A 23,100-nucleotide genomic window follows, 5' to 3' on the forward strand; every position below is an offset into this window, starting at 1 on the left:
GTCACAGCCGGTCCCCACTGGCCTGAGGAGCCTTGTGACAGCCTCAAGGTTCTGTCCCCGCTCAGCAGTCGACTTAGATCAAACAGAAAACACAACCAGCAGCACACACACGCAGTTGGCAACAGTATGTAAGCCTTTTTACAACACCCACTGGGGGTTGGGTTGTCTCAAGTGGGGGTTGAGAGTAAAACACCACAAGATGTGGAGAAGATCAGAGGATGTGTGCAACATAATGAAATTCCCTTACGATTTAAAGAAAAAACTGTGCAATATTTCCATGTAGCTACAAAAGGTACCCATCAAAATGAATTATGATCAAAGATCAATTTGAAGAAAGATTTATGTCAAAAGGCACAGTGTCACTTTTCTTCATGTTTATTGAGCATGTGGCTTGATTAATTCATCTAATAGACCCATTTTATATATTTTAACAGTAAACCATATTTACACAGTGACTATGAAGATTTCATCAGCTTTTTGTCAGAATGGGTTCTGTTTTCAGCATTTTCATAATCATAAGACAAAAAGAAAAGACAAAGGAACAGCCCTGCAACGATCCCACACAACACCCAACAGCCCCAGATCCAGTCACCTCCACCAATGCCCACCTTAATGGCCCCCCTTTCCCCCTCCCCACCCTCCTCAGCGACAACTCTTTTCATCCATGAGAGGGGCGTCAGCAAAATCTTCAAGATACAGAACCCCCGGAAAGCAGCTGGACCGGATTCTGTCTCCCCATCCTCCTTGAAGCACTGCGCTGATCAGCTCTCTCCAGTGTTCACAGACATTTTCAACACCTCACTGGACCCCCTGCAGTTTGCCTACAGAGCCAACAGGTCTGTAGACGATGCTGTCAACCTGGCCCTCCACTACATCCTCCAGCACCTGGACTCCGCTGGATTCTACACCAGGATCCTGTTTGTGGACTTCAGCTCTGCTTTCAATACCATCATCCCAACCCTGTTACAGGAGAAGCTCTCCCAGCTGAATGTGCCTGACTCCACCTGCAGGTGGAATACAGACTTCCTGTCTGACAGGAAGCAGTGTGTGAAGCTGGGAAAACACATCTCCGACTCTCAGACCATCAGCACCGGATCCCCCAGGGCTGTGTTCTTTCTCCTCTGCTATTCTCCCTGTACCCAAACAGCTGCACCTCCAGTCACCAGTCTGTCAAGCTCCTGAAGTTTGCGGATGACACCACCCTCATCGGACTCATCTCTGATGGTGACGAGTCCGCTTACAGGTGGGAGGTTGACCACCTGGTGCAACCAGAACAACCAAGAGCTCAACACTCGGAAGACAGTGGAGATGGTTGTGGACTACAGGAAGAACTCAGCCTCACCTGCCCTTATCACCCTCTGTGACTCCACCTTTGACACTGTGGAGTCTTTCCGCTTCCTGGAAACCATCATCTCCCAGGACCTCAAGTGGGAGCCAAACATCAGCTCTCTCATCAAGAAAGCACAGAAGAGGATGTTCTTCCTGCAGCAGCAGAGGAAATTCAGTCTACCAGAGACAATGATGGTGCACTTCCATACAGCCATCGAGTCCATCCTCACCTCCTCCATCACCATCTGGTATGCTGCTGCCACTGCCAAGGACAAGGGCAGGCTGCAGCGTGTCATTCGGTCTGCAGAGAAGGTGACTGGCTGCAATCTCCCATCTCTTCTGGACCTGCACACCTCCAGGACCCTGAGGCACACAGGAAAAATTGTGGCTGACCCCTCCCACCCCGGACATGAACTCTTTGAGTCTCTCCCCTCCGGCAGGAGGCTGCGGTCTATCAGGACCAAAACCTCATGCCACGAGAATAGTTTTTTCCCCGACTGCTGTCAGCCTCATTAACAAGGCCTGGAACCCCCCCTGACACTCTTTACACTCCACTTCTGCCTCTGTCTCTGTCTGCCTGTCACATCGACAGCACCCGATCTCTATGCATTACATTCACGCTCAACTTGGACTACTTGTTCATTGGCACCTTTTCATCTGCACACTTGTCTGTGGTATTTATTACTGCTGATTGCACTGCTGCTCTATTCAACATAACAGATTGTATATATTGATATTTATATTTTCATATGCTTCTGCACTTTAAGAATTTAGATTAGTTTAGCCTATCCCAGCTGACTTCGGGCGGGCTACACTGCGGACATATCGCCAGTCTGTCTCAGGGCCAACACCTATAGACAAACAACCATTCACACTCACAGCCGCAACCTATGGTCAATTTAGAGTCACCGATTAACCTAACTTGCACATCTTTGGACTGTGGGAGGAAGCCAAAGTACCCGGAGAGAACCCACACAGGCACAGGGAGAACATGCAAACTTCACACAGAAAGACCCCATGCTCAAGCCAGGGCTTGAACCTGGCTTGCTGTGAGGCGACAGTGCTAAGCATTCTACTGATATTATAATTATGAAAAACAAATTATTTTGGTCATGATAATGATAATATCATACTGATTTAATACTATACTGATATTATCCTACTTGATAAAAGTTCCCCTGGCAGTATGCTAGCAAGAGGATTAGTGTATGGATGGTTGGGGCTTTAGGAGCTGGATAGCCTTCGGGCAAAGTTTACACTTCTGTGTCCTGCAGCCTGAGCAGCAAAGCTGGCATCCAGAGGGGAATCACTCAAATACAGGAAACAGGATGTGCAAGGGGTCTTGTAAGATCCTGCCAGCTGACCATAGCATCTGCTGCTCATACAGGGTGGATGACTCTGACAGGGAGGCCAATCATTTTAGAGTGGACTTTGGCTTTCTCTCTGCAGGCAGTTTCTCTTCTGAAAGCTGATGGAGTGAAACCAGCAGCAGGTGAAAGAATTGCTCGGATCAGCATCCAAAATGTACTTTTTGACTCAACCTATTATTGTGCCTGCAGAATGATAACATCACTGTGTATGATGTTGGATACAAATGCAAAGAAGACTCCAGAGGGTGGTGGTAACCGCCACAGCCAGTTCTGTCCATTAATCGGAGGTCACTTACAATCTCCTCCAACTTGTTTCGTTGCCAGCCGGGAGTCTGCACATTCCCTCCATAAACTCATAAAGACCTGGGTCTAAAAGTGGAAGATGGTATCAAACTCGACCACGTGACGGTCTGGCCAGTGTAGAGGATGAAGAGCAGGGATGAAAGGACATAGCCCTGGGGCCAAGCAGTTGAAGTGTGTAAGAGATCTGAGAAAGTGTTGTTGACCAGCACTCCCTGTGACCTGTTGGTAAGAAAATCCTTTAGCCACAGGATTAGTCAGTCATCAAGGAGACAGTGGGCAGTGAATCTCTCGGAGAGAATTTGTGGCTGCGCACACACTGCCGAGAACATGTCTGGCTGCAGAGGTGCGTGAATCTAGATGCGTATGTTGTCCGTAGCATACCACATGAGCTCTAGACACACAGGTCATGCATGATACCACATGGAACACACATCCTAGCTGATCAGTTCATCAGAGTATGACCATAAATACTGTATCAGTAAGTATTCCCTTTGGTCTTCCTGAGGGCTCTGACCACGTTTTCTATGGGAAGAAGAATTGAGTCACCCTCAAATGTGAAGATGATTATACAGGACTATGTTGTCTGTTTTAAGATTCCATTTTACCGATTAATTTCTTTGATTTAGGAATATACTGTTACAGTAATTTGTCTATAAATTCTCAAAAGCATTTGATTTCATAGAAGACAGAAAATAACAAGATCCCCTTTTATCTACTTAAGAATTTTCTTTTTTGTGCGACTGACTGAGAGAGGGTGTGTCAATGAGAACAGTATGCAAACTGTCATGTCACAATGTCAATTTATTGATACTCAGAAAACACACACACACACACACACACACACACACACACCTGTATGTAAACTCACATGAGCCCATTGCCTGCAGGAAATCTATCCACAAATGACCTACATTCTCCCTTCCTCCTTTACACCTTACATAAGCGGTTCCATAGCATTTTACACTCTGTCAACACTTTGCAAGGTTGCTCACTTCCACCCTGTCATAACCTCATGTCCCAGAACACTAAAAAAAAAAACTCTACTGATTTAAAAAAACAAGATTGAACAGGGGAAAAAAAAGAGGGGATTTTAAAGGACAACTGCAGCATTTTCCCATGTGTTTGAGTCAAACTGATTGGTCCCTGAGGGGATCTTTTCAGTGGTGTTATCTTCAAATTCATTTATTTCTCGCCTGAAACCTCCTGTCATGTTCAACAAATTGTAAGTTAACCCATCCATGCATACGAGATACTTAAGATAATGCAAAAAATGATATTCCACTATGACTGCCCCTGAAATTTAATAACACTAGGAATATATTTTAAAATGTTCCCATTTCATAGGATTCAGTGACACTAATGCAGTTACGGTGTGGATACCAACGGTGAGTTGCAGTGGTTATCGGTACGTATCCCTGAATCATATTTTGAAAGGTTTTGCTTTGACATTCAACACTGGAACAATTCCAGAAATCTTGATCCTATCAATCATTTTGACCAAAAACAAAAACAAAAACAAAATGCCCTGGTTCAAAAATACAGGTATTTTCCTTTAACCCTTGGGGGCCCAAGCTAATTTGGAGTAATTTTACATCCTTTGCTTTTGAGCCATTATCTTGGTCATTGTAAGGTGACATGCTATATCTTTTTTTTTTCCTTTTTTTAAGGACAGTCTATGCTATCCAGATATGCTTTCAGTTCACTTGGTACTACTCACAAATCTTTTATAAAAAATGTTAAACACACACACAAGATAAATCCCATTACAAAGTTTTGGGATTTTCTACATGTTTCTTATCATAGAAGGTTTCCAGCACCCACATCTTTGCATATTGAGTTGGGGGAGTTTCCCTGGAATCTGACAATATAGGCACCATGATGATGGAATGTTCTATGACTTCACAATTTGCAAAAACATGTGGTGTGTGCATGGTGAGAATGAAAGCCATTTTACTGAACTAAACACATATTATGCTTATGATGAAAAATATGATTCATTTTAAAAGAAACGTGCATTAAGTAAAAACACAATTACACAACTATTTACAAGAACACACAATTATATACAATACTATATACATCAAAAGCATGATAACTCAGGAGCCTGTAAGATATGTTGTTCTTCTCTATAATGCATTGGCAAGTACGAGAAAAAAACTGGAGTAACAAATAAGGCGACTTATTTTTTTCCAGTCTTTTGTCAGTAAAAAGATACATTTGATGCACATGTATGTCTTACATCATTGTAAAGCTGCGTTTCTGCAGTTTCATATGATATGCGTGCTGTATTTGTCCAATGACAGGATCGTGAGTTATTTAGATGAGAGTAAAAGGAGTGCACATCAACGCACAGCTTTTTGCGAACCATATCTATGTATAAATTCAGCAAAATTCAAAACTTATTTTCTAACAAATACTTGAATGCAAAAATACGTGATGAGTGCCATTGTAAAGGCGCAGCTGTGTAGTTTCACGTGATATGAGTGTGATCAAGCTCTGATGAACCATTCCAGAGATATATGTGCAAAGAATATATGTCTGAAGTCACGCATTTTGCGTGAATGGGTCTCGAAGGGTCAAAGCAGAGCAGAGATAAAAACAAGCTGCTTCTTGTTAACAGTTCCCTTAAGATGTCTTAGAGCTATTCTTAAGAGGAAACAAATACAGTCAATAAAACCAATTACTCCCCCAATCTTCCAGTTCTGTCAAACATTTTGCATCACATCCCAACAGAGTTATACCAATGAACTGCTGTGATCACTGTCACAAGAACTCTTGTTGTTTTCAGGTTCGCTGTCTATTCACTTCAAAGCCACCACTATTAATTCTCTCATTAGTATTCCTCTGCTAGCCTCAAGTCACTTGAGGCTGCGAGGTCAGCACAGATGGCTTTAATTTCAGCATGTAGCATGTGTTAGCTTATTGCTGAGGTGTGCAACCTCTCCTCTGACCTCTGAAACACTTCATGAAGTGAAATCAGAAGGCACGGGAATCTTTTGATACACTGCTTTGGCAGGGAATGTAGTTGCTGTTCAAAGTTGTCTGTTTATGTCTATAGACTTCACAGAAAACCTGTCTGAATAGATGGCAAACCCAATCCTTGCACTTTTTCTGTTCCATTGCTGAAAGTAATATAATAAGAGGCGATATTGTGTTGCAAAAGCCAACAAAACAGCATGAAATCAAAAACACTTTTTTCAAATATAAAAACTGCCATCCACTAAGTTTAATTTGTGGTTATGGCTCAGTTCCAGGACCCTCCCTCCCGCTCCATGAGCTTAAGGCAGGGAGAGCAGCAGCAGCACAACAGAGTCAGCAACAATGACAGCAGCAGTGACACTGATTAAGTTGGATAGAGAAGGTGAGAGAGGAATTGGAATGGAGGTGAGTTGCAAGATGGCATGTAGACAAAGTAAGAGGAGCAAGCGGACTGAAGACACTTGAATAAGGTGTCTTGATTGACAGTTGCTAATGAGTGCATGGAAGGGAATCAGCTGAGCAAACTGAATGTGTGGAAGGGAGTAACTGGGTCGCCAGCTGATGTGGGCTCGCATCCCAGCTGATACAGCAAGGATGTGCACAGAGCATGACTTTGTGGACTGCCTGAACGCTTGGCTCCATTTGTTCCAACAATTGGGTTTACTCTGCTATTTACTTTAGGGGGTGATCCAAATGTTTTATGAGTAAAAAAAATGACATTCATCTTCCCACTGCATGTAAAAGTCTGCCATTGTCAGATCCTGTGGAGACAGAAAGTTGGGCACCTGTAAAATCTGCATACTAATTTCACATGCTGTAGAATCTTGGTAGAGCAGACCAGAGATATCCCAAGCTGAAATCTCCACGAGTGATAAAGAACACGTCTTGATGTGCTTCCTATTGCTCCTGATTGTAGGAAAAAAAGATTTAATGGCCCTCATTTATCAATAGAGCATACAAACCAGAGCACATGTGAGTGTCAGAATCACAACTTCTCTGACCTGGAGATTGAAGCCTTCACGTTGCCTGATCAACTGAACAAACGAGTCTAATGTGACAGATTGAAGAGTAAAATAAAAGGAAGTCTGAACATGCGGATTTGATTGAAGTCACGGATACATGGACTGAGGATTGCTGTCATCAATAAAACAGCAGTGGATATTTTAATATTCAATTGATTGACGACATTCATCATTGATAGATGATTATTGGGTAGTTGGAGGGTGTGTGGCTGCATGGAATAGATGAAGAAGCACCACCGTAAACAACATAATATCAGTACCTCCCTGCTCAGTGCAATATCATGCATTATCCCAAAGGACATTTCACAAACTCCTCCCGTAACCATATCCCTGTGATCGCCATTAGCCTTTTTTTTTTTAATTATCTATTCTATTCTGATGAATATATGTCTGTGAGTTTTTCAGTGACCATCAGAATGGTCTCATAACAATCCTCCGCCAGCTCTACTATGCTGCACTGACATGTTAAACTGAGTTCTGCTCACATCCTTATTAATAAATGCTGAGATATATGTGGGTATGACTGTAAGCCCCACATAAAGAATGCGGGCCATTGTGACAACACCATGATTCTGTATGTAAACAGTCAGGCCCTACGCTATCACCAACAGCACTGCTGTTGTCATAGATTCATGTCCCTGTAAACAGAGATGCAGCAGTCCCTCACACTGCAGTGAGGTGCCTGTAGAAGACTGATGTTAGCCATTTTCTTAACCAATGAACAACCATTAGCACAAGTGGAATCAGCATATATGTTATGGTTAGCAGTTTCCTTGTCCTGTGGCTGTGATACTAATGATTCTGCTTTCACTGAGTTGATTTACATAGCATTGGAATGGGGGTGAGCACAGCGGGTGGATCGAAACAGAGAGACAGGTGAACTGCAGATAATGTTTTAATGTAAGTGCAATCTTATTTTCCAAACAAGTGTTTCGTAATGAAATGATTGCAGACGTGAGGCCATGATAAATGCAGGCTCTCCAGAAGTGAATCCTATCATCATGAGCGCAACTGTAGAAATTTTCAGACAAATACAATCATGATTTCGGTCTTTAAATTTACTGTTTCTTACCAACTGCACAGAATAACTTTCCATATGATTAACCTGTTTAAATTATAGCAAAGCTTTAAGTAAATGCTTACCTAAGGGTGTGGCCTGGTTGAGTAGCAGGCCGGTATGCCAATTACAGTCCTCACTAATTGTAAAATAATAATTGTGCAACTGCCTTTGAGGAATTTTTCCTCATTTGATGGGTGTGTCTGAGATTTCACCCAAGCAGTACTGTTTGTGTAGAAACCCCCTTTGTATTAAAACTCTGAATATAACAAGGAGTTTAATGCACGACTGTTTCCATTAAAATGTAAGTTTTGCTACACTTCGTCTGTGAAGGCCAGTCCTGACTACATAGCAGTGATCTTACCATTAATGTTACCACACGATAAGCACAACACTGTTGTCAGGTCTAAGTATTGCCTATTGAAGTTAGAGAACTGCATGTTTTCAGCTGCTCTCAGTTGCTCTCCCTCACCCTTTCCTACTTTTTGCTTGAGACTATTATGTATATTATTGTACATATTTTTGTATGTGTGAATGCATATTTGCCACAAAGCCAATCGCACTATAGATAAACAACCATCCAGTTGCTCGAAATCAGCTTGAGCACACAAATGAACACATCATATGTGTTGTCAACCAACAAACATGTCTGTATAAAGAAGTAACAGCGCAGAGACTGATATTCCACGAACAGCATGTCACATATTCTATGTCAATACATTTACTTCTGCATCTTCTTGACAATATTCAGCAATCTCCCGATGTAAATGTTTCTGCACTGCCCAATGCTGACAGCAGCAGGTGAGGCAGTTAGATGTGCTCTCTCTACATCTAAATGCTAATGTCATGCTGCTCGTCAAACAAAGGCGGATGCTAATGAGCTGGCTCGGAGAATGCATCTTAAGCCTGAGTAATGACAGCATACCTAGAGAGGAGCATCTTACGACTCACAACACTGCAGGAGGTCGATAAAATGAGCATACTAATGGCATGCAACAAAACAAACAGTGGCAATGTTGGTGGAGATTACTTTTTATCAAATGTTGAAATAGCAAATGCATTCTAATTACAGCCTAAGCATATGATAATAGCTGCCTCTACCATGTTTGTCTGCATACATTGAAAAAACACAAAAAAAAATCATAAAAGCGAGTTTTAACCTCAAAAATGGAATAAAAAAGACCTCTGAAACCCTGGTGAGGTGAAATATGGTATAATACATCTCACCTTGTGAAGCTGTGTGTGTGTGTGTGTGTGTAATGATATTTCTGTAGCTTTCCTCTATTGTCTAGAGATTGGCTCACAGCAGGAAACACGACACTATCATGACAGTTGTGGGTGTGATCAAACAAGCTAACTGATCACACATCATTTGCATTCACATGTATGTATCCTGTAACTCTAACAAATGTCAATTTCCCTTTATATAGAAAGCTTTACAAAGCTGTTTTTTTATTTTCAATCCTGCATTGTTTACTTCCAAGTTAACATGGTTGCGTTCATCTTCCTTGGAGTTTTAAGTATTTCTTTGCTGTGTTTTTTTACTTGCATCACCAGGATACAATGTGAGTGTGAGAATGAAATAAACAGAACAAAGTGTTTGCTCTGTTTATTTCAGAGCATGTTGCATAGTGCTGCTAGAGGTTAAAAAGTACCTGTAAGCTTTATTAGCCTTAAGTCAAACCGTATTCTTTCAGCCTTCTTAGAAAATGTGCTGTGATTAAAATAAGCAAAGATGACATAGGATTTGACAACCTGTATACATAGAAACTAACCATTTTCACTTCAAACCATACTAACTGGTTTCACACTCCTATTTTCAGTTAACAGATTTTTACGATGTACTACGTAAAAAAAGAAATGAAAATTGCAACATATGTAAAATCATCAGAGGACTGAATTCTACTGAGCAAGACCACACAACTGTGAAGGAAAACAGACTAATGTTATTCAGATAGATCCAGTAAAGGAATAAAGCTGTTTCAGTGCTTCTCTGTCTCTGTCTCTCTCTCTCTCTGGGTGTTGCCTCAGAGTGATTCTTCAGTGCAATCCGTGATTAATGCAGCTATGAATGGGTGTCTCTTTCACCATGCACTGGGGGACAACGCTTTCTTTTACACTTTCTTTCTTAGCCATTTCACTTTCCTCCCAATGTGACCCGATTTAGTCATAGAGTGTGAAACTGATTTGGACTCATTTACATGCAAATACCAGAAGAGAGATGAAACGATGTCTCCATAGCACATCCCTGGTTCACCAACACACAATTATCTATAGTTAACACAACATATCATTGGTACATATTCATTCAGTCCTTTTTCATTACTGAAGTCATTGCATGAAAGAACAAGCTCTTTATGCAGCAATGGAGCACCACAAAGTAACAAACCGCATTTGTCACATCAGGATGAGATGTTGTCAAGTATCCCCAAAACAAAAGTTATTACAGTACAGTTTATGTTCAATAAAAAAATGAAAAAGAATTATAGGTGATAGTTGTTTACCAGTGATGTGTGTGTGTGTGTGTGTGTGTGTGTGTGTGTGTGTGTATGTGTGTGTGTGTGCGTGTGTGTGTGTTTGTGTGTGTAAAAGAGAAAGACAGATTTCATGTCTTTAATAAAGAATCACTTGTTTTTGGAAAAAATTGTCTCAATTTATTTAGCTACCGTAAGTCCCACACCTGTGGCCAGGGACAAAGAGTCCACTAATAGCTTCTATTCATGAGAGGCGAGTCAGCACCACGGAGAGGGCTCAGTCAGAGTCAGGCTTCCTTACTATTGTCATACTATAATCAATAAAGCAGGAATACATACATAGAAAGCATTAATTTGGTGATCTGAAAGTCACAATCTGGACATGACTTTGTACACACATGACATCTGGACACAAAAATTACGATATATAATAAGGACAACAGGGCAGCCGTGACTCCTGTTGACGAGCTAGCTCTGGCTATGTTGTAGTGTGAGTTTAATGGTTGCATCTTCAAGCATGATCCTAAATCTCTGAATGTGTCTTCGCTGACAAGGTCAAATCTGTGGTTGTGATCACTAGGAATCAACAGTATTGTTTCCTGATTCTACATTATTGAGTTTGTCCCGACTGGAGGGGCTGCTATAGTTAGCTTGCTAACAGTCTGAATGATAAATAGACATAAAAAATAAAATAGACTTCTTACAAATGGATGTGAGCTGTTTTACACTATAAGACTGATTTAGAGTTTTGTTTTTATGAAGCCATCCTTAACATTATTAAGCTGAAGATATCTACCTTTCTAGATACTGTGAATCATTGCTAAGCCCATTCACCTTGCAAAGACAAGCTTAAATATTACAGATTTCAAGGCCACTGTTACCTCTACAAATTAATTTCTGTCTTATAATATTAGCTGATCCCGGTGGATCAAAGACTATGAGATGAATCCTAAGTGTCATCAAAAAAAAAAAAAAAATCACACGACATTTGCAATGCGGGAAACTAAGTGTGCAACAGAGGGTTGTTGAGAAGAAAATCAAGTCAAGTTTGAGATATTTTTTTGGCACATCATTCTATTAACAGCCACAGTCAAAGCTAAGGAGACACTCCAGAGACATGTAGAGTTTTTACTGTGTATATGAGGAAACAAAGAGTATTTAAGGCAGGATAACATCAGATTTACCAAACAGGGGGAAAGAGATTTAGTATGCTACCTCTGTTTTAAGCATCTTAGGCTGGAGACAATTTGGCTTTGGCCTTCAAACTGGATTCACAGTTTCATTTGAACACTATAAAGGATAAACAACACATTCTGCTGGCAGCAAGAATACTTGTCAGCCTGCAACATTTTTCTTAGACCTCTCCATGCCTCTGCCTCTTCATTGATTACCTGACGGGGCAAACTATTGATGTGTTGAGGAATGGCAGGTATACAGCAAGTGTAGAACGTATTCTGGAATTCCCAAACCACAATGCCTTTCACGGCAGGTCGAGTGAAGCGGAGGTGGTGTGAACAGCGTGAGGAGACCATGATTCCACTTGGGCCTGACGGTTATATCAGCCTATCATATATATATATATATATATATATATAGAGATTTTTTTTTTTTAAATACTGTTTTTCTTCTCTCTCAGATTCAAAAATCCTACATCAGTCTGATGCTAATTTCAACAATAGATAAATCATTTTCAGAAAAATGTACAATTTCACTTCCTGTGCTCATATACACACCAATTATTCCACCGCAGCTTTTCTATGAAATCTTTTTTTTGTGCTATTTCAAGATGTTTTCGAATTTCAACTCAGGCTTCCATCCACTGTTGTGTACATTAGCGTGCTGTTTGAGCATAGGCACCACAGTGATTTATTTTTGTTTTTATTCTCTCTGAATTGAACTATTAAGTCTTCTTTGCAGCCCATCTATACACGTTTGGAACCCATCAAAACAGCGAGAGAGAGGAAAAGAGGGAGAGAGAGAGACAGTGAGAAAGAGAGAGAAAACACCAACTTAGCTGACATTTTAAGAGTTGTTGAGAACAATGAAATAAATGAAAGAAAAGTCAAAACATTGCCTGACTTATCCAAAGAATGTGACCTGAATTTTTCATGTTTTCTTTATTTTTTTTTAGCAATAACAACTCATATCCTTCAGTGTAAAGTCAAAACTTCAGCAAGAGAAACACTCAACCTCTCTCTTACACCTCTCAAGCATCGTCAGATCGATAGTATCCAATGGATGAAAGTCATAAGGACAGCACTTTCCCTTTTTTGTGGTAAGAAAGACATTCTCTAGAAAATACCTGAAATTCAATGCGACAGCAAAGTCAAAACAATTGTCGGTTTAATGTGTGTGACGGACTTGAACAATGTCAGAGCTGGACAACAGGAGCTGACCCAACTCCTTAAGGATATCTAGGCTTCATTTTGAGACAACTCACTGTCGTTCTTATACAGCCTGTCCTTTTGGTGTGGAAATGTTATCCTTGATTCGATACTGCCTAATTCTGTACGGGAATGTCTTCCTGGAATATGTAAGGTGGATCATTCTAACATGGTAGTGACTCACTTATTCTTGGAGCTATGACTGTTTTGATGCTGTAATCAGGTCAATGATGATGATGATAAAAATGACCATGAAGCTGGGAGGTGAAACTCAGTCGTGCAAGGAACACACAATGTAGATATACCAGGTTACCCTGAAGCTGACGATGAAGCCAGTGAGGACAGAAAGCTTCTGGATATTTTCAATCAGTACATTTCAAGGTGAAATCATTCTGTTTGCTCTAAATTCTGGGGACTATTATTAACATACCACCAGGTCTAAAATGACTTCCCACTGCTCATCTGAGAGTTTTTAATCTAGTTTTTAACTCTTTTATTAAAGATGCTATAAAATTAGGACGGAATTGGGAATTTCTCAGCATCATAGTGGTATCATCTGTTTTCTAAACCAAATAGCTTTTCAGGAGCAGTTTTTAACGTCTACATGAGAGAATCAGAAATCCTTTATTAATCCCTTGCAGGAAAATGTTGGATTGCAGTGCTCCACTTCACAGTAAAAGAAACAATATATAATAAAGTCAAAAACAGAAAATCAGAAGATAAGGAGGTAAGGAGGATGCAATCTTTGCAATGTGTTTTCTGTAATATTGCACAGCTCAGTCATGGTTTATAACGCAAACAGCAAAGACACACCTGCAGTGACGATGTCAGCTTGAGACAAATCACCCACAGACAGGAAACAACTTGATGATTGATTCATGAGACAGTCAAGACAGCAGCCGTGACTGATTGATTCACAGGAGTACAACACAAACTGCCCTCAAATAAATACGGTCCATACCACACTTACAGAGTGGTTCACAGCTCAGCCTCAACACGCTGAACGAAGCTTCTGTGAGAAAATTTCTAATTGCTAACAAAAAACTTTTCGAGAGCACTAGTAATATCTGTGACAACACTACAGCAACACACATTTCAAAAACCTCATCACGAATCAGTTTCAATTGGCTTCTTGTCTTGAGAACAGAGCCACATGGACATCATCCTCATCAACCACTCTGTAAACCTGTGCATAGGTGTTATTATCAAGCAGTTGTGTTGATTTTTCCAAATGACAAAATAGTCAGTTCCTGTACCACCCCTGCCCACACACACACACACACACACACACACACACACACCCCCATACTCACCAATGTTATGAGGAGACTAGAGAACATATGTGCAAGTCATATCTTACAGAGCAAAGCTTTTAAGAGGATATTACATAAGATGTTATGTAAAGGATAACTGATTTCCCTACAGCAATGCCATCAGTGATGCAAAGGCAGCTTCATTGCTGAGCATGGATACTTTTTTGCATTTCAATCAATCATCTGAACAGGCTAATCCACGCAGGGGTTGTCAAACTGATCCAGTAAAGGGCCGGTGTGGCTGCAGGTTTTCAATCCAACCAAGCAAAAGCAACACCTGATCCAACCAATGAGCTGTGTGGACATAGCTTGATTGATTTAAGTAGATTCAGGTGTTGCTTTTCCTCGGTTGGAACGAAAACCTGCAGCCACACGGCCCTTTACTGGATCAGTTTGACACCTGAGGGCTAATGGCTTCATCATGTTTCCAAGTAGGTATCATTATCTTAGCTAATTTTGGCAGCAGTGATGGAGGCTGTTGCCCTACTCTTCCTCCTCCTTCGGAGTCCAATTTAGTGTCCTCCTGCTGCAGCATGAATAAGATCCCAGCAGGCTGCTGTGAAGGCGTTCGTCCTTCAGTGCAGGTGTTTTTACAGCAAACTATCGCCAGTGGCAGGGATGGTGAGAAAAGCAATGGAGAGAAAGAAAGAAAAGAGATATCCACAAAGGGACACTGTAGAGGAAGCAAGGATGTACCTAAAAGGAGACGTTGGGAATATCTAAGAATGTCCCAGAAGGAAGAAAGCAGAGGAGACGACTTTCAACACAGCAGTATGTCAACATGTTGTGCTCATCCTCCCAGGACTTACAGGTTTCTATCACGGCTCTCCAGGGGCACCTCACCTACCGTAATTGTCATGCATTACTCTCCTCCACAGCCCTGGTCATCAGTCTCTTCCACAGTAGCAACACAGACACTGGCTCCTCCCCTCAGCACACCAACCTAGCCTTCCAGTTTTTATCCATCTCACTTTTTACCATGTTTAGACAAAAGAAATGTCTACACAAGTTACACAGACATCCTCTCATCACACACCTTTAAATGATTCAGATAGTAAGAGCAGTTATAAAGATTAGTTTAACTGCAGCGAAATTCAGCCTTTGAAAAAAAATTCAAAAAAATACAAAATTTCAGTTTCACTTGTTGGTATGCAAATCTTTTTTTTTTTATTTTCAAGTTAAGAAATGTACATTTCAAAATGATCAATACTTTGCCTGCATTTGTCACGATACCATTAGTTTATCATACACAATCATTGCAATATCACTTTTTCACAAACTCTTGCCCAGATCCAAGTGATTAATTCAATTTGATGCCTGAATGTGTCTTTACAGAACTTTTAGTAATGTGAAATTGTCGGTTCTATGTTTGTGCTGTTGATATATACTTAGGTAACTACAGAGGCATCATCTGTGCAAGCCTAACTATTCAAATATGACTGGAACAGAAGCATAACCATGACTGACACATCTTTTCATTCTCTTGTGGGCCAGGCCTGTGCTCACTCCAATATTACTGTTATGAGGAAACGCATCAAAAAGCATGCTTTCAACACCAGATGGCCTTCAGGGATATCATCATACAAGTGGACGATGGCTACTCTGCATGACTGGAAGAGGACGGCTGCTAAGGACATAACGACATTTGAAGCAAAACAGCCCCTGAGAGACTGTCTCTCCCTCCCTCTCAACAATTAGGAGCCAGACACAACGCCTTTCAGCCTGAGGACTTGCACAGAGTGGTACAAAGCAGGCACTAAATCACACAAATTGTGTTAAGAATATATCATATCCACACCATTTTATTAAACAGCTGCAAAATGAATAAACAACTTAACAGCAGGCTTGTTTGCAGGTCTTTAACCTTGCTTATGAATGAGATGACACCACCAAGTATGTCATTCAAACGCTGGGCAAGTGTATAGTAATACAATTACACAAAATGAGTGGACATTAGTATTAAATGAGCCTTTTACACAATGACGAACCAGTGGATTTCTGTACATGCCTGCTGTTTTAACAATACAGCATAGAAACTGGGACACTAAGGACATGTAAAAATTAATGACCTTCCTCATCTTGTGAAACCCCGAAGGCCTGTGGTAGAATAACGGTGATCGATCATTTTGTGCGTAGGCTGCTCATGGATGAAGCACCGACAATGGTAGTTGAGAACACACTTAAATGCGCTGCGTAGTATTGCAGGCTAAAAACAACAAGGCGAGGAAGCCTCTCCACTCCATTGTTAATGCCAATGCTGAGGACACATCCACGGGCTGAACAGATCAGCATCCACCGCTCCTTCGGTTGCCTTCAGGAGGCAGTCTCGCTGGATGGAGCGCGTTAAACGAGGTTCACTGAATATTATCTGTCCTGTTATGGCATTTAAATGAATCGTATGTTACCTGGAGAAGTTCATGTGCTGACCAATTCACCTCCTGTCGACAGCAGAGTGAACCGGAGCTGGTGGCTGGTCGAGCATCACTCAGTGACTCTCATCGACGGAGCGCTATCGAAGCTGACAGCAGCGCCCCGGAACGAGGATAAAATAGAACCTCCCACTGCAGTTGTCTGGCCGGTCAAACGCCCGCACGAGAGCCTGCTTGCCCCGCCCCACTCGATCCGCGCAGCGCGAGCTTACCCGAAACGTCTGAACTAAAATCACCGAAAAAAAAAGCGTGATATTTACACAAGTTTAAAGTTTTAAAGAACAGTGCTATTTGGAAGTAGCCCACAACTAAGCTAACACTTAGTTGTTTTAACTGCTCTAACTTAACACTCAAATCAAACAATATCCTGGTAAACTGCAATGTTTTAACATTAAATATGGCATTTTGTAGCACACAGACTTCAAAAAATTGAAAAGGTTTTCAGCTAAATGCCTGAAATACTAGCACCAAGATATTTTAAAGAAAAAAAAAGAAGATTTTGGGCTAATGTGCTGATAATTGCCAGACTACCCTTCTGTCCTTTGAGCAATAGACAGCTGAGCCCCACAGACCAGCTGACCACGAGTTAGATTAACACAATGGAAGGTAGTGGACAGGCAGGCTAACTTTCCTTTGTCAAAAGTCACCAAAACGTTTTTCTCTCCAAAACAGGCTGTCTGCATGAAGAACTGGGTTGCACATTGCCTTCTTTATCAAATAATGATTCAAAGTAGTATTTTTAGTGTCAGATACAAAGCCAGAACTATCTTTGATAGGGCGTAGTCATTTTACACAGCACCTAAAAACTTTGGCCTGTAAAACAAAGTGTTTGTTGATGGAAAGAGCAACTGCTGTGAATTATGTCCGACTTAGTAAGAGAAGATCAGGAGGATTGCCCTCATATTGAAGACTGGCGGGGATCACCTCTAATGGCACAACAAGGAACAGGAGGGAGAACCATGGACACAAGACGAGAAACACTGGGAGCAGGGTTGTGACTGACGAGGACTGATTAACTGATAAGACACGGGATGGAATACGCAAATACTCAAAAACTTGAATACTTTGAATATTTAAAAAAAAGGCAGTACGTAATCTATGAGGACAGTACAATTTAAAATAAAACAGGAACTGAGAAGAAACATAAGAGAAAATGAGTAACAATAGAACAATGCAACACATGAGTAAAAAATAATGCCAAATAACCATAAGCTTCAGTGTGCAAGTGCAAGAGGAAACTTTTAGGAATCACCTTTGTCACCTTTCAAAAGTCTGTTGCTGCTGTGTGAGTATGTTTACATGTGGTAGAATATGTTTATGCTTTGTGTGTCTTATTTAAAAAGGTGAAATCCGTTAGGGGTCCATGTGACTTGTATGAGAGTACAACTTTTAAAACCTGCAGGAAAAACGCATGAGATAATGTGTTTAATTGGTCAGAGCAGTGGACATCCAGGTTATTCAAGCTTGTCTGTGTAAGAAAAGGCTCAGATGAGAAAGCAAAACCTTGAAGGTCATATGCTACATACTATAATGGAATCTGTGAAACCTGCCATTATATAAAGTCAGAGAGGCTTGTGTGAATAGTCCTGAAACTAGAATAAGGATAAACTGTTAACGAGAATAAACACTCCCTGCAGAATATACAATGTGAAGCTGTGAGCTGCAGAAGTGAACTGAAAGATGGAGAAAGCAGTGTAGATGTAGGAGCAGTCTGTGTCTGAGCTCAATGTTTAAGTCCTGTTACAATGAGGACAGCAAAGTCATTTCTCTGTTTGTCTCGTTCATCTGTGGTGGTTGGATAATCCCAGTATTTCATGTATTGAATCAAAATACCCAGAAGGCACTGATATAAATTTAAGCTAACAAATATATATATATATATATATATATATATATATATATATATATATATATATATATATACACATATACACACACACATGCATGTGTCACATTTACAAGGTAACAAAGCTAGTCGATCTGCCTTGGTTTTGTAATATTTGTGGTTTTTCGTTCAGCAAGCCATTGCTCATATCAGTTTTCTGAATAAGATTTACAGGCAGGATGTGGAAGATCCAGAGTGTGGGTGTTGTGTGGTGCATGAGGATGAATCCAGAAATGCAGTGTTAAATTTGGTTCAGGTCAGCTTTGCTAAAAACAGATTAACAGATCATATACAGGATAAAGAATTGGGAACAAGGTGAATTTAACAGATCTATAAGTAACAATTTCCATCCATCCATCCATTTTCTTCTGCTTATTCCTGCCTGTTAAGGGTTGCGGGAAAGGAATGCAGTTGCTCAGAGTCGCGTTCAAACTTCCTTTTTCATCCACACACAGGTAAAGGTTTGACTGTTTCTTGCAGAGCTGTGATGCTATACCTGTGAGAATCTGTTCGGACACATATGAACACCAGCCAAAGCACTCCAAACCTTCTCAGTGGTACTTCACGCTACAGTAAGTGTCTGCAGGACCACATTTTGGCCATTACACGCACACAGACTGAAAAGCAAAACACATTACACGACTACATGTGGCATTTAAACCTTGAGAAAACATGCAGGTACATCAAATTCTAGTAAGGGCTGGTTGTTGTTTTTTTTTTTTTTTAAGATATGCCCCTGATGTAGCTCCATTTTTCTCTCTTTGGGGGTTTTTGCTGGGAATTTTGGAAGTGTCAGTGTTATCGATAACAGTACTACACAATTCTATTCCTGTCGTTACAACACTGACTTAATAGTTAGTGTGACTAAATGAACTTCTTGTCTTCAACCATGTATGGGCAGTGCTAACTATCCGGCCCTCTGTGTTTGTTTCATTTTCTCCTCTGCAGTAGTTCTACATTGCTGAGGTGCTTCTGGACTCGGGTCATTGATGGGGATGGGTGGGTGTCATAACCATACATTACCAGCAACACAGAAAATGTTATCCCTCAGGTTCTTCAAGGACTGGGAAAGGAGGAGCTGGACAGCTTCAGTTAAGGCAGCGGTGGAAATCGCTGGGTTTAAACCTACACTTTTATATTAAAAAAAAAAAAAAAATTGACCCAATAGCAGACTGGGACAGGGAGAGTTCACAAAAGGGGTTTTTATTAATTATGAGACTTCATGGACACGAGGGGGAACATGAGGCTGAGGCTTGTGACAACAGACGCAAAACTGATGACAATGACCCCACACGGACAAAGGGAAACACTGAGGTTAAATACACAAGGGAAAATGAGGTACAGGTGGTGCAATCACCCAGGTGAGACACATGAGGCAATCACAGGGAGGAGCACAGGAAGACAGGACACTGACTTCACAACACAACAGGAAACATGAGACAGGGATCGTGACATTTTCCTTTGATTGGTTTAAACCACCCCTCTGAAATTGATTATTTTAATTATTTTGGGCCTGCATTCTGATTGAGTTGCTTATAGGTAGCATTTTTGTTATTTTGGCTAGGGGCCCTCAATATGAAATATGTCCTGATCGATATGGAAAGATTCTGAAAAGAGGACTTCCCAGGGGTGGGTCCAAAAAAGCCAGCAGTTGAAGATTCCTTACCAGTCGAGTGGAGAACCAAGAGTGAGAATGATGCCTCACGTTAGTCCTGGATGAGGCTGACTGGCCTAATACTTCCCTGTGGACATGGACTCAAAATGGTGGTAACTTCCAAGGACATCTAATCTACATGAGATGGGGTTTTTAGGAGACCAGGACAAAGGTCACTCATTGGGGCCAGCTAGGAGAGGAACAGCCTGGGAACAATGGTACATAGATTATTTGTCTATAGTTGTCAAAGGTTATAAATAAATACACCAGCGAGACATGTCCATCAGGAAAGTCTTGTTTGTTTGTTTTTTCCACATCAAGTAGCTACAAGATTGTTAATACATAATTTCCAAAACAATCATGAATTCTTTATATGAAATCATTAAATTCCCCAAAAATCAAATGTTCTTTCCCACTGTGTTACTCAGCAGATTTTGAGCTACAAGTCTTACTCTGCATTTCTGAGATTACATTCGTGGTGCTCATAGCCTGGAAATATTACATTTAAAATATTTAACAGCAATATGGTGTGTCACCAGAGAACAAGTTTTCATTGTTTATTTTCTTCCATAGACAGTAGTTCCATTAAAAACATCTACTCAGTTGCTACTCAACCACTGTTAGGATCGTTCTTAAGGTTGCTGGTAATTGTTTCCACCTTAATTGATCCTATTGCAAACACAGTGTATCAGCACTGGGCTGTAATGAGTTCCATCTATGCTGAGATTAAACATTTGCTCTCAAAGTCTCAAAAGTAAAACTAGATCTATGTGTTGTTAATAATAGCGATAATTCTAACGGGAGTTTCCCCTTTTGCTTCAACCTCAGATATCGTTCAGAGGCCTCTACTGCCATCGAGTGGTCCTGCTGTAACATTACATTACAGAGGTCACATTAGAACCTTCAGTTCCCGTGGCAACCAGACATAATCACGCTTAATAAGGCAACACACTTTCAGAAGAAATAAATCTTCTTAAATCCTTTACATTTTAATGCTAGTTTTTCTCTAGATCCTTCAAGTACTGAACATTTTTATTAAGTGGTGTTTTAAATACCTCGGTCTCTTTCCATTCATATTCTACGAAGAAATGACAACTCCTCACCAGGGGCACATGCCCCTCTTTAAAATTCTCAACGAAATTTCAGGAATGGGGCTTTTTTTAATCACTTTATCTATGTCTGCACCCCTACGTTATGGCTGACGTGGCTCGGACCGGAGTATTCGGAGCTCCCCCTAACCCCCGCAGTAAATTCTGAATGGTACATGCGACACCTATCGCGCGAAATGTAAACCGACCACGCTTACGCAGCACTGTTATGACAGCCGGCGATGGACATCAGACAGTTTTTTTAAAAAAAAAAAAAACAAAGGAAAGGAAGCAGCAGGGAGGGGACATGTGAATGAGAAGGAGAGAGGTAGGTTACGTTTGTTCAAGCACTGCGGTGTTATTTCATTTCTGGCGAGCCCTACATACGTATAACACAGTCTGTGTGGAGTGCATGCAGCTAGGCTAACAGTTAGTATCTCACTGTAGATAACCATCACCGTAGTGCATTTGTCTTATACAGTGAGGCTGTGTGCGTGCGTGTGTACAGTATGTATGTGTCCAATGTGCGCACAAGGTGAGTGTGGCTGGGACTGTCCCCCTGTAAAGCTGCAGGCCTAGCAACGTCCCTCCTCCTCGCTGGCATTTATGCAAATGAAGTCAAACTACCTTATTGCTGCAGTTGATAACAATGTTTTCCCTGCAACATTCATCCACTGGTGGATGCCACAAGAGGGTTTTTATATTTTACCCTGCAACATTATGATTTTGCATTGAAATTTATTAGACGTGAATTCTTTTTGGTCATATTAATAGTGTGTGAATTCCACAGTTATGGCCTGAACCATTTTATCCATCCATCTTCTACACCGCTTATCCATTAAGGGTCCCGGGGGGGGGGGGGAGGGGGGGGTGCTGGAGCCTATCCCACCTGACATTGGGTGAGAGGCAGGGTTGACCCTGGACGGGTCGCCAGTCCTACACAGGGCCATCAAGAGCAATTAGGGTTTCAGTATATTGCTCAAGGATACTTTGACATGGTCACTGGGGGAAGTGACTGTGTGATAGATGGCCACTCTACCTCTGAGCCAGCTCTGAGCCCTGAACAATTTCATATATTATCTTATTTTTGCAGTAACAGTGACCATGACTATTAGCCACCAACATCTTTTCAGGTCACCCTTAAGTCCAAGAAAACAGTTGTCCCATATTCAAAGAAATTCCCTCAGGCAGTTTCAGGGACGTAGCATTAATGGGAATGTAAACAACTGACAGAACCCCAAAAGCATAATGCCTCTGGCCCTGCAGGGGCTCTTAATGGTGCCAAGGCGAAAAAAACAAAAGTAAAACCAACCAAAACCTTCTCTTATTTTATGACGCTGAAGCAGCAAGACGTTTAGTCTGCAGCACCGCTAATTTCCCACAAAAGATATTGTTTGGGGATACGGTGGTTGTCTAAGATGTAAAGAATTAGGCTGAGGAAGGAATTTAGGCCTCCATTTACTTAGATTCAAATAAATTAATCCGTATATCCCAGAGGCTTTGGAGATAATAGATGCTGAACCTCCTTAAAGTAGACCGGTTGAATGCTTAATTCTAAATTCAGCCATGCAGGTGCACAAATATTCCTGATACAGGTCAGATCCCCTCTCAGGTGTGTTTGGTATCAGCCCAGGCAAAATACAAAATGAAAACCAACATGTGAATGAAGACACTCAAAACATCAGAGAAAGTTTATTACATCCATCTATTCATTTTCTTTACCCCTTATCCACTGAGGAGGGGCCTATCCCAGCTGGGTGAGAGGCGGGGTTCACTCTGGATGGATTGCCAAACTGTCACAGGGCCATCAGGA

At 41.1% G+C, this 23,100-nt stretch overlaps 2 protein-coding genes across 6 annotated transcripts in view; one reads left to right on the forward strand and one right to left on the reverse strand.

Moving 5' to 3' along the window:
• apba2b (amyloid beta (A4) precursor protein-binding, family A, member 2b) overlaps positions 1 to 16,790 on the reverse strand; it is a 59,804-nt gene extending 43,014 nt beyond the window's left edge. For 2 of the 3 annotated variants that reach the window (XM_086182339.1, XM_086182312.1), the window contains exon 1: positions 16,637 to 16,790. The gene's annotated coding sequence lies outside the window, so the exon portion shown is untranslated. Of the gene's footprint in view, positions 1 to 15,078; positions 15,151 to 16,636 lie in introns of those variants that run through there. The other variant, XM_086182330.1, reaches the window with a different exon arrangement.
• A 4,688-nt stretch (positions 16,791 to 21,478) lies between these two features.
• syt7b (synaptotagmin VIIb) overlaps positions 21,479 to 23,100 on the forward strand; it is a 102,202-nt gene continuing 100,580 nt past the window's right edge. For all 3 annotated transcript variants that reach the window (XM_086182460.1, XM_086182468.1, XM_086182478.1), the window contains exon 1: positions 21,479 to 21,615. The gene's annotated coding sequence lies outside the window, so the exon portion shown is untranslated. The remainder of the gene's footprint in view (positions 21,616 to 23,100) is intronic.

This window comes from Aulostomus chinensis, chromosome 2, assembly GCF_037954235.1.
Source record: "Aulostomus chinensis isolate RoL2024-O1b breed Wild chromosome 2, RoL_Achi_v1.0, whole genome shotgun sequence".
Classification (NCBI taxonomy): Eukaryota; Metazoa; Chordata; class Actinopteri; order Syngnathiformes; family Aulostomidae; genus Aulostomus; species Aulostomus chinensis.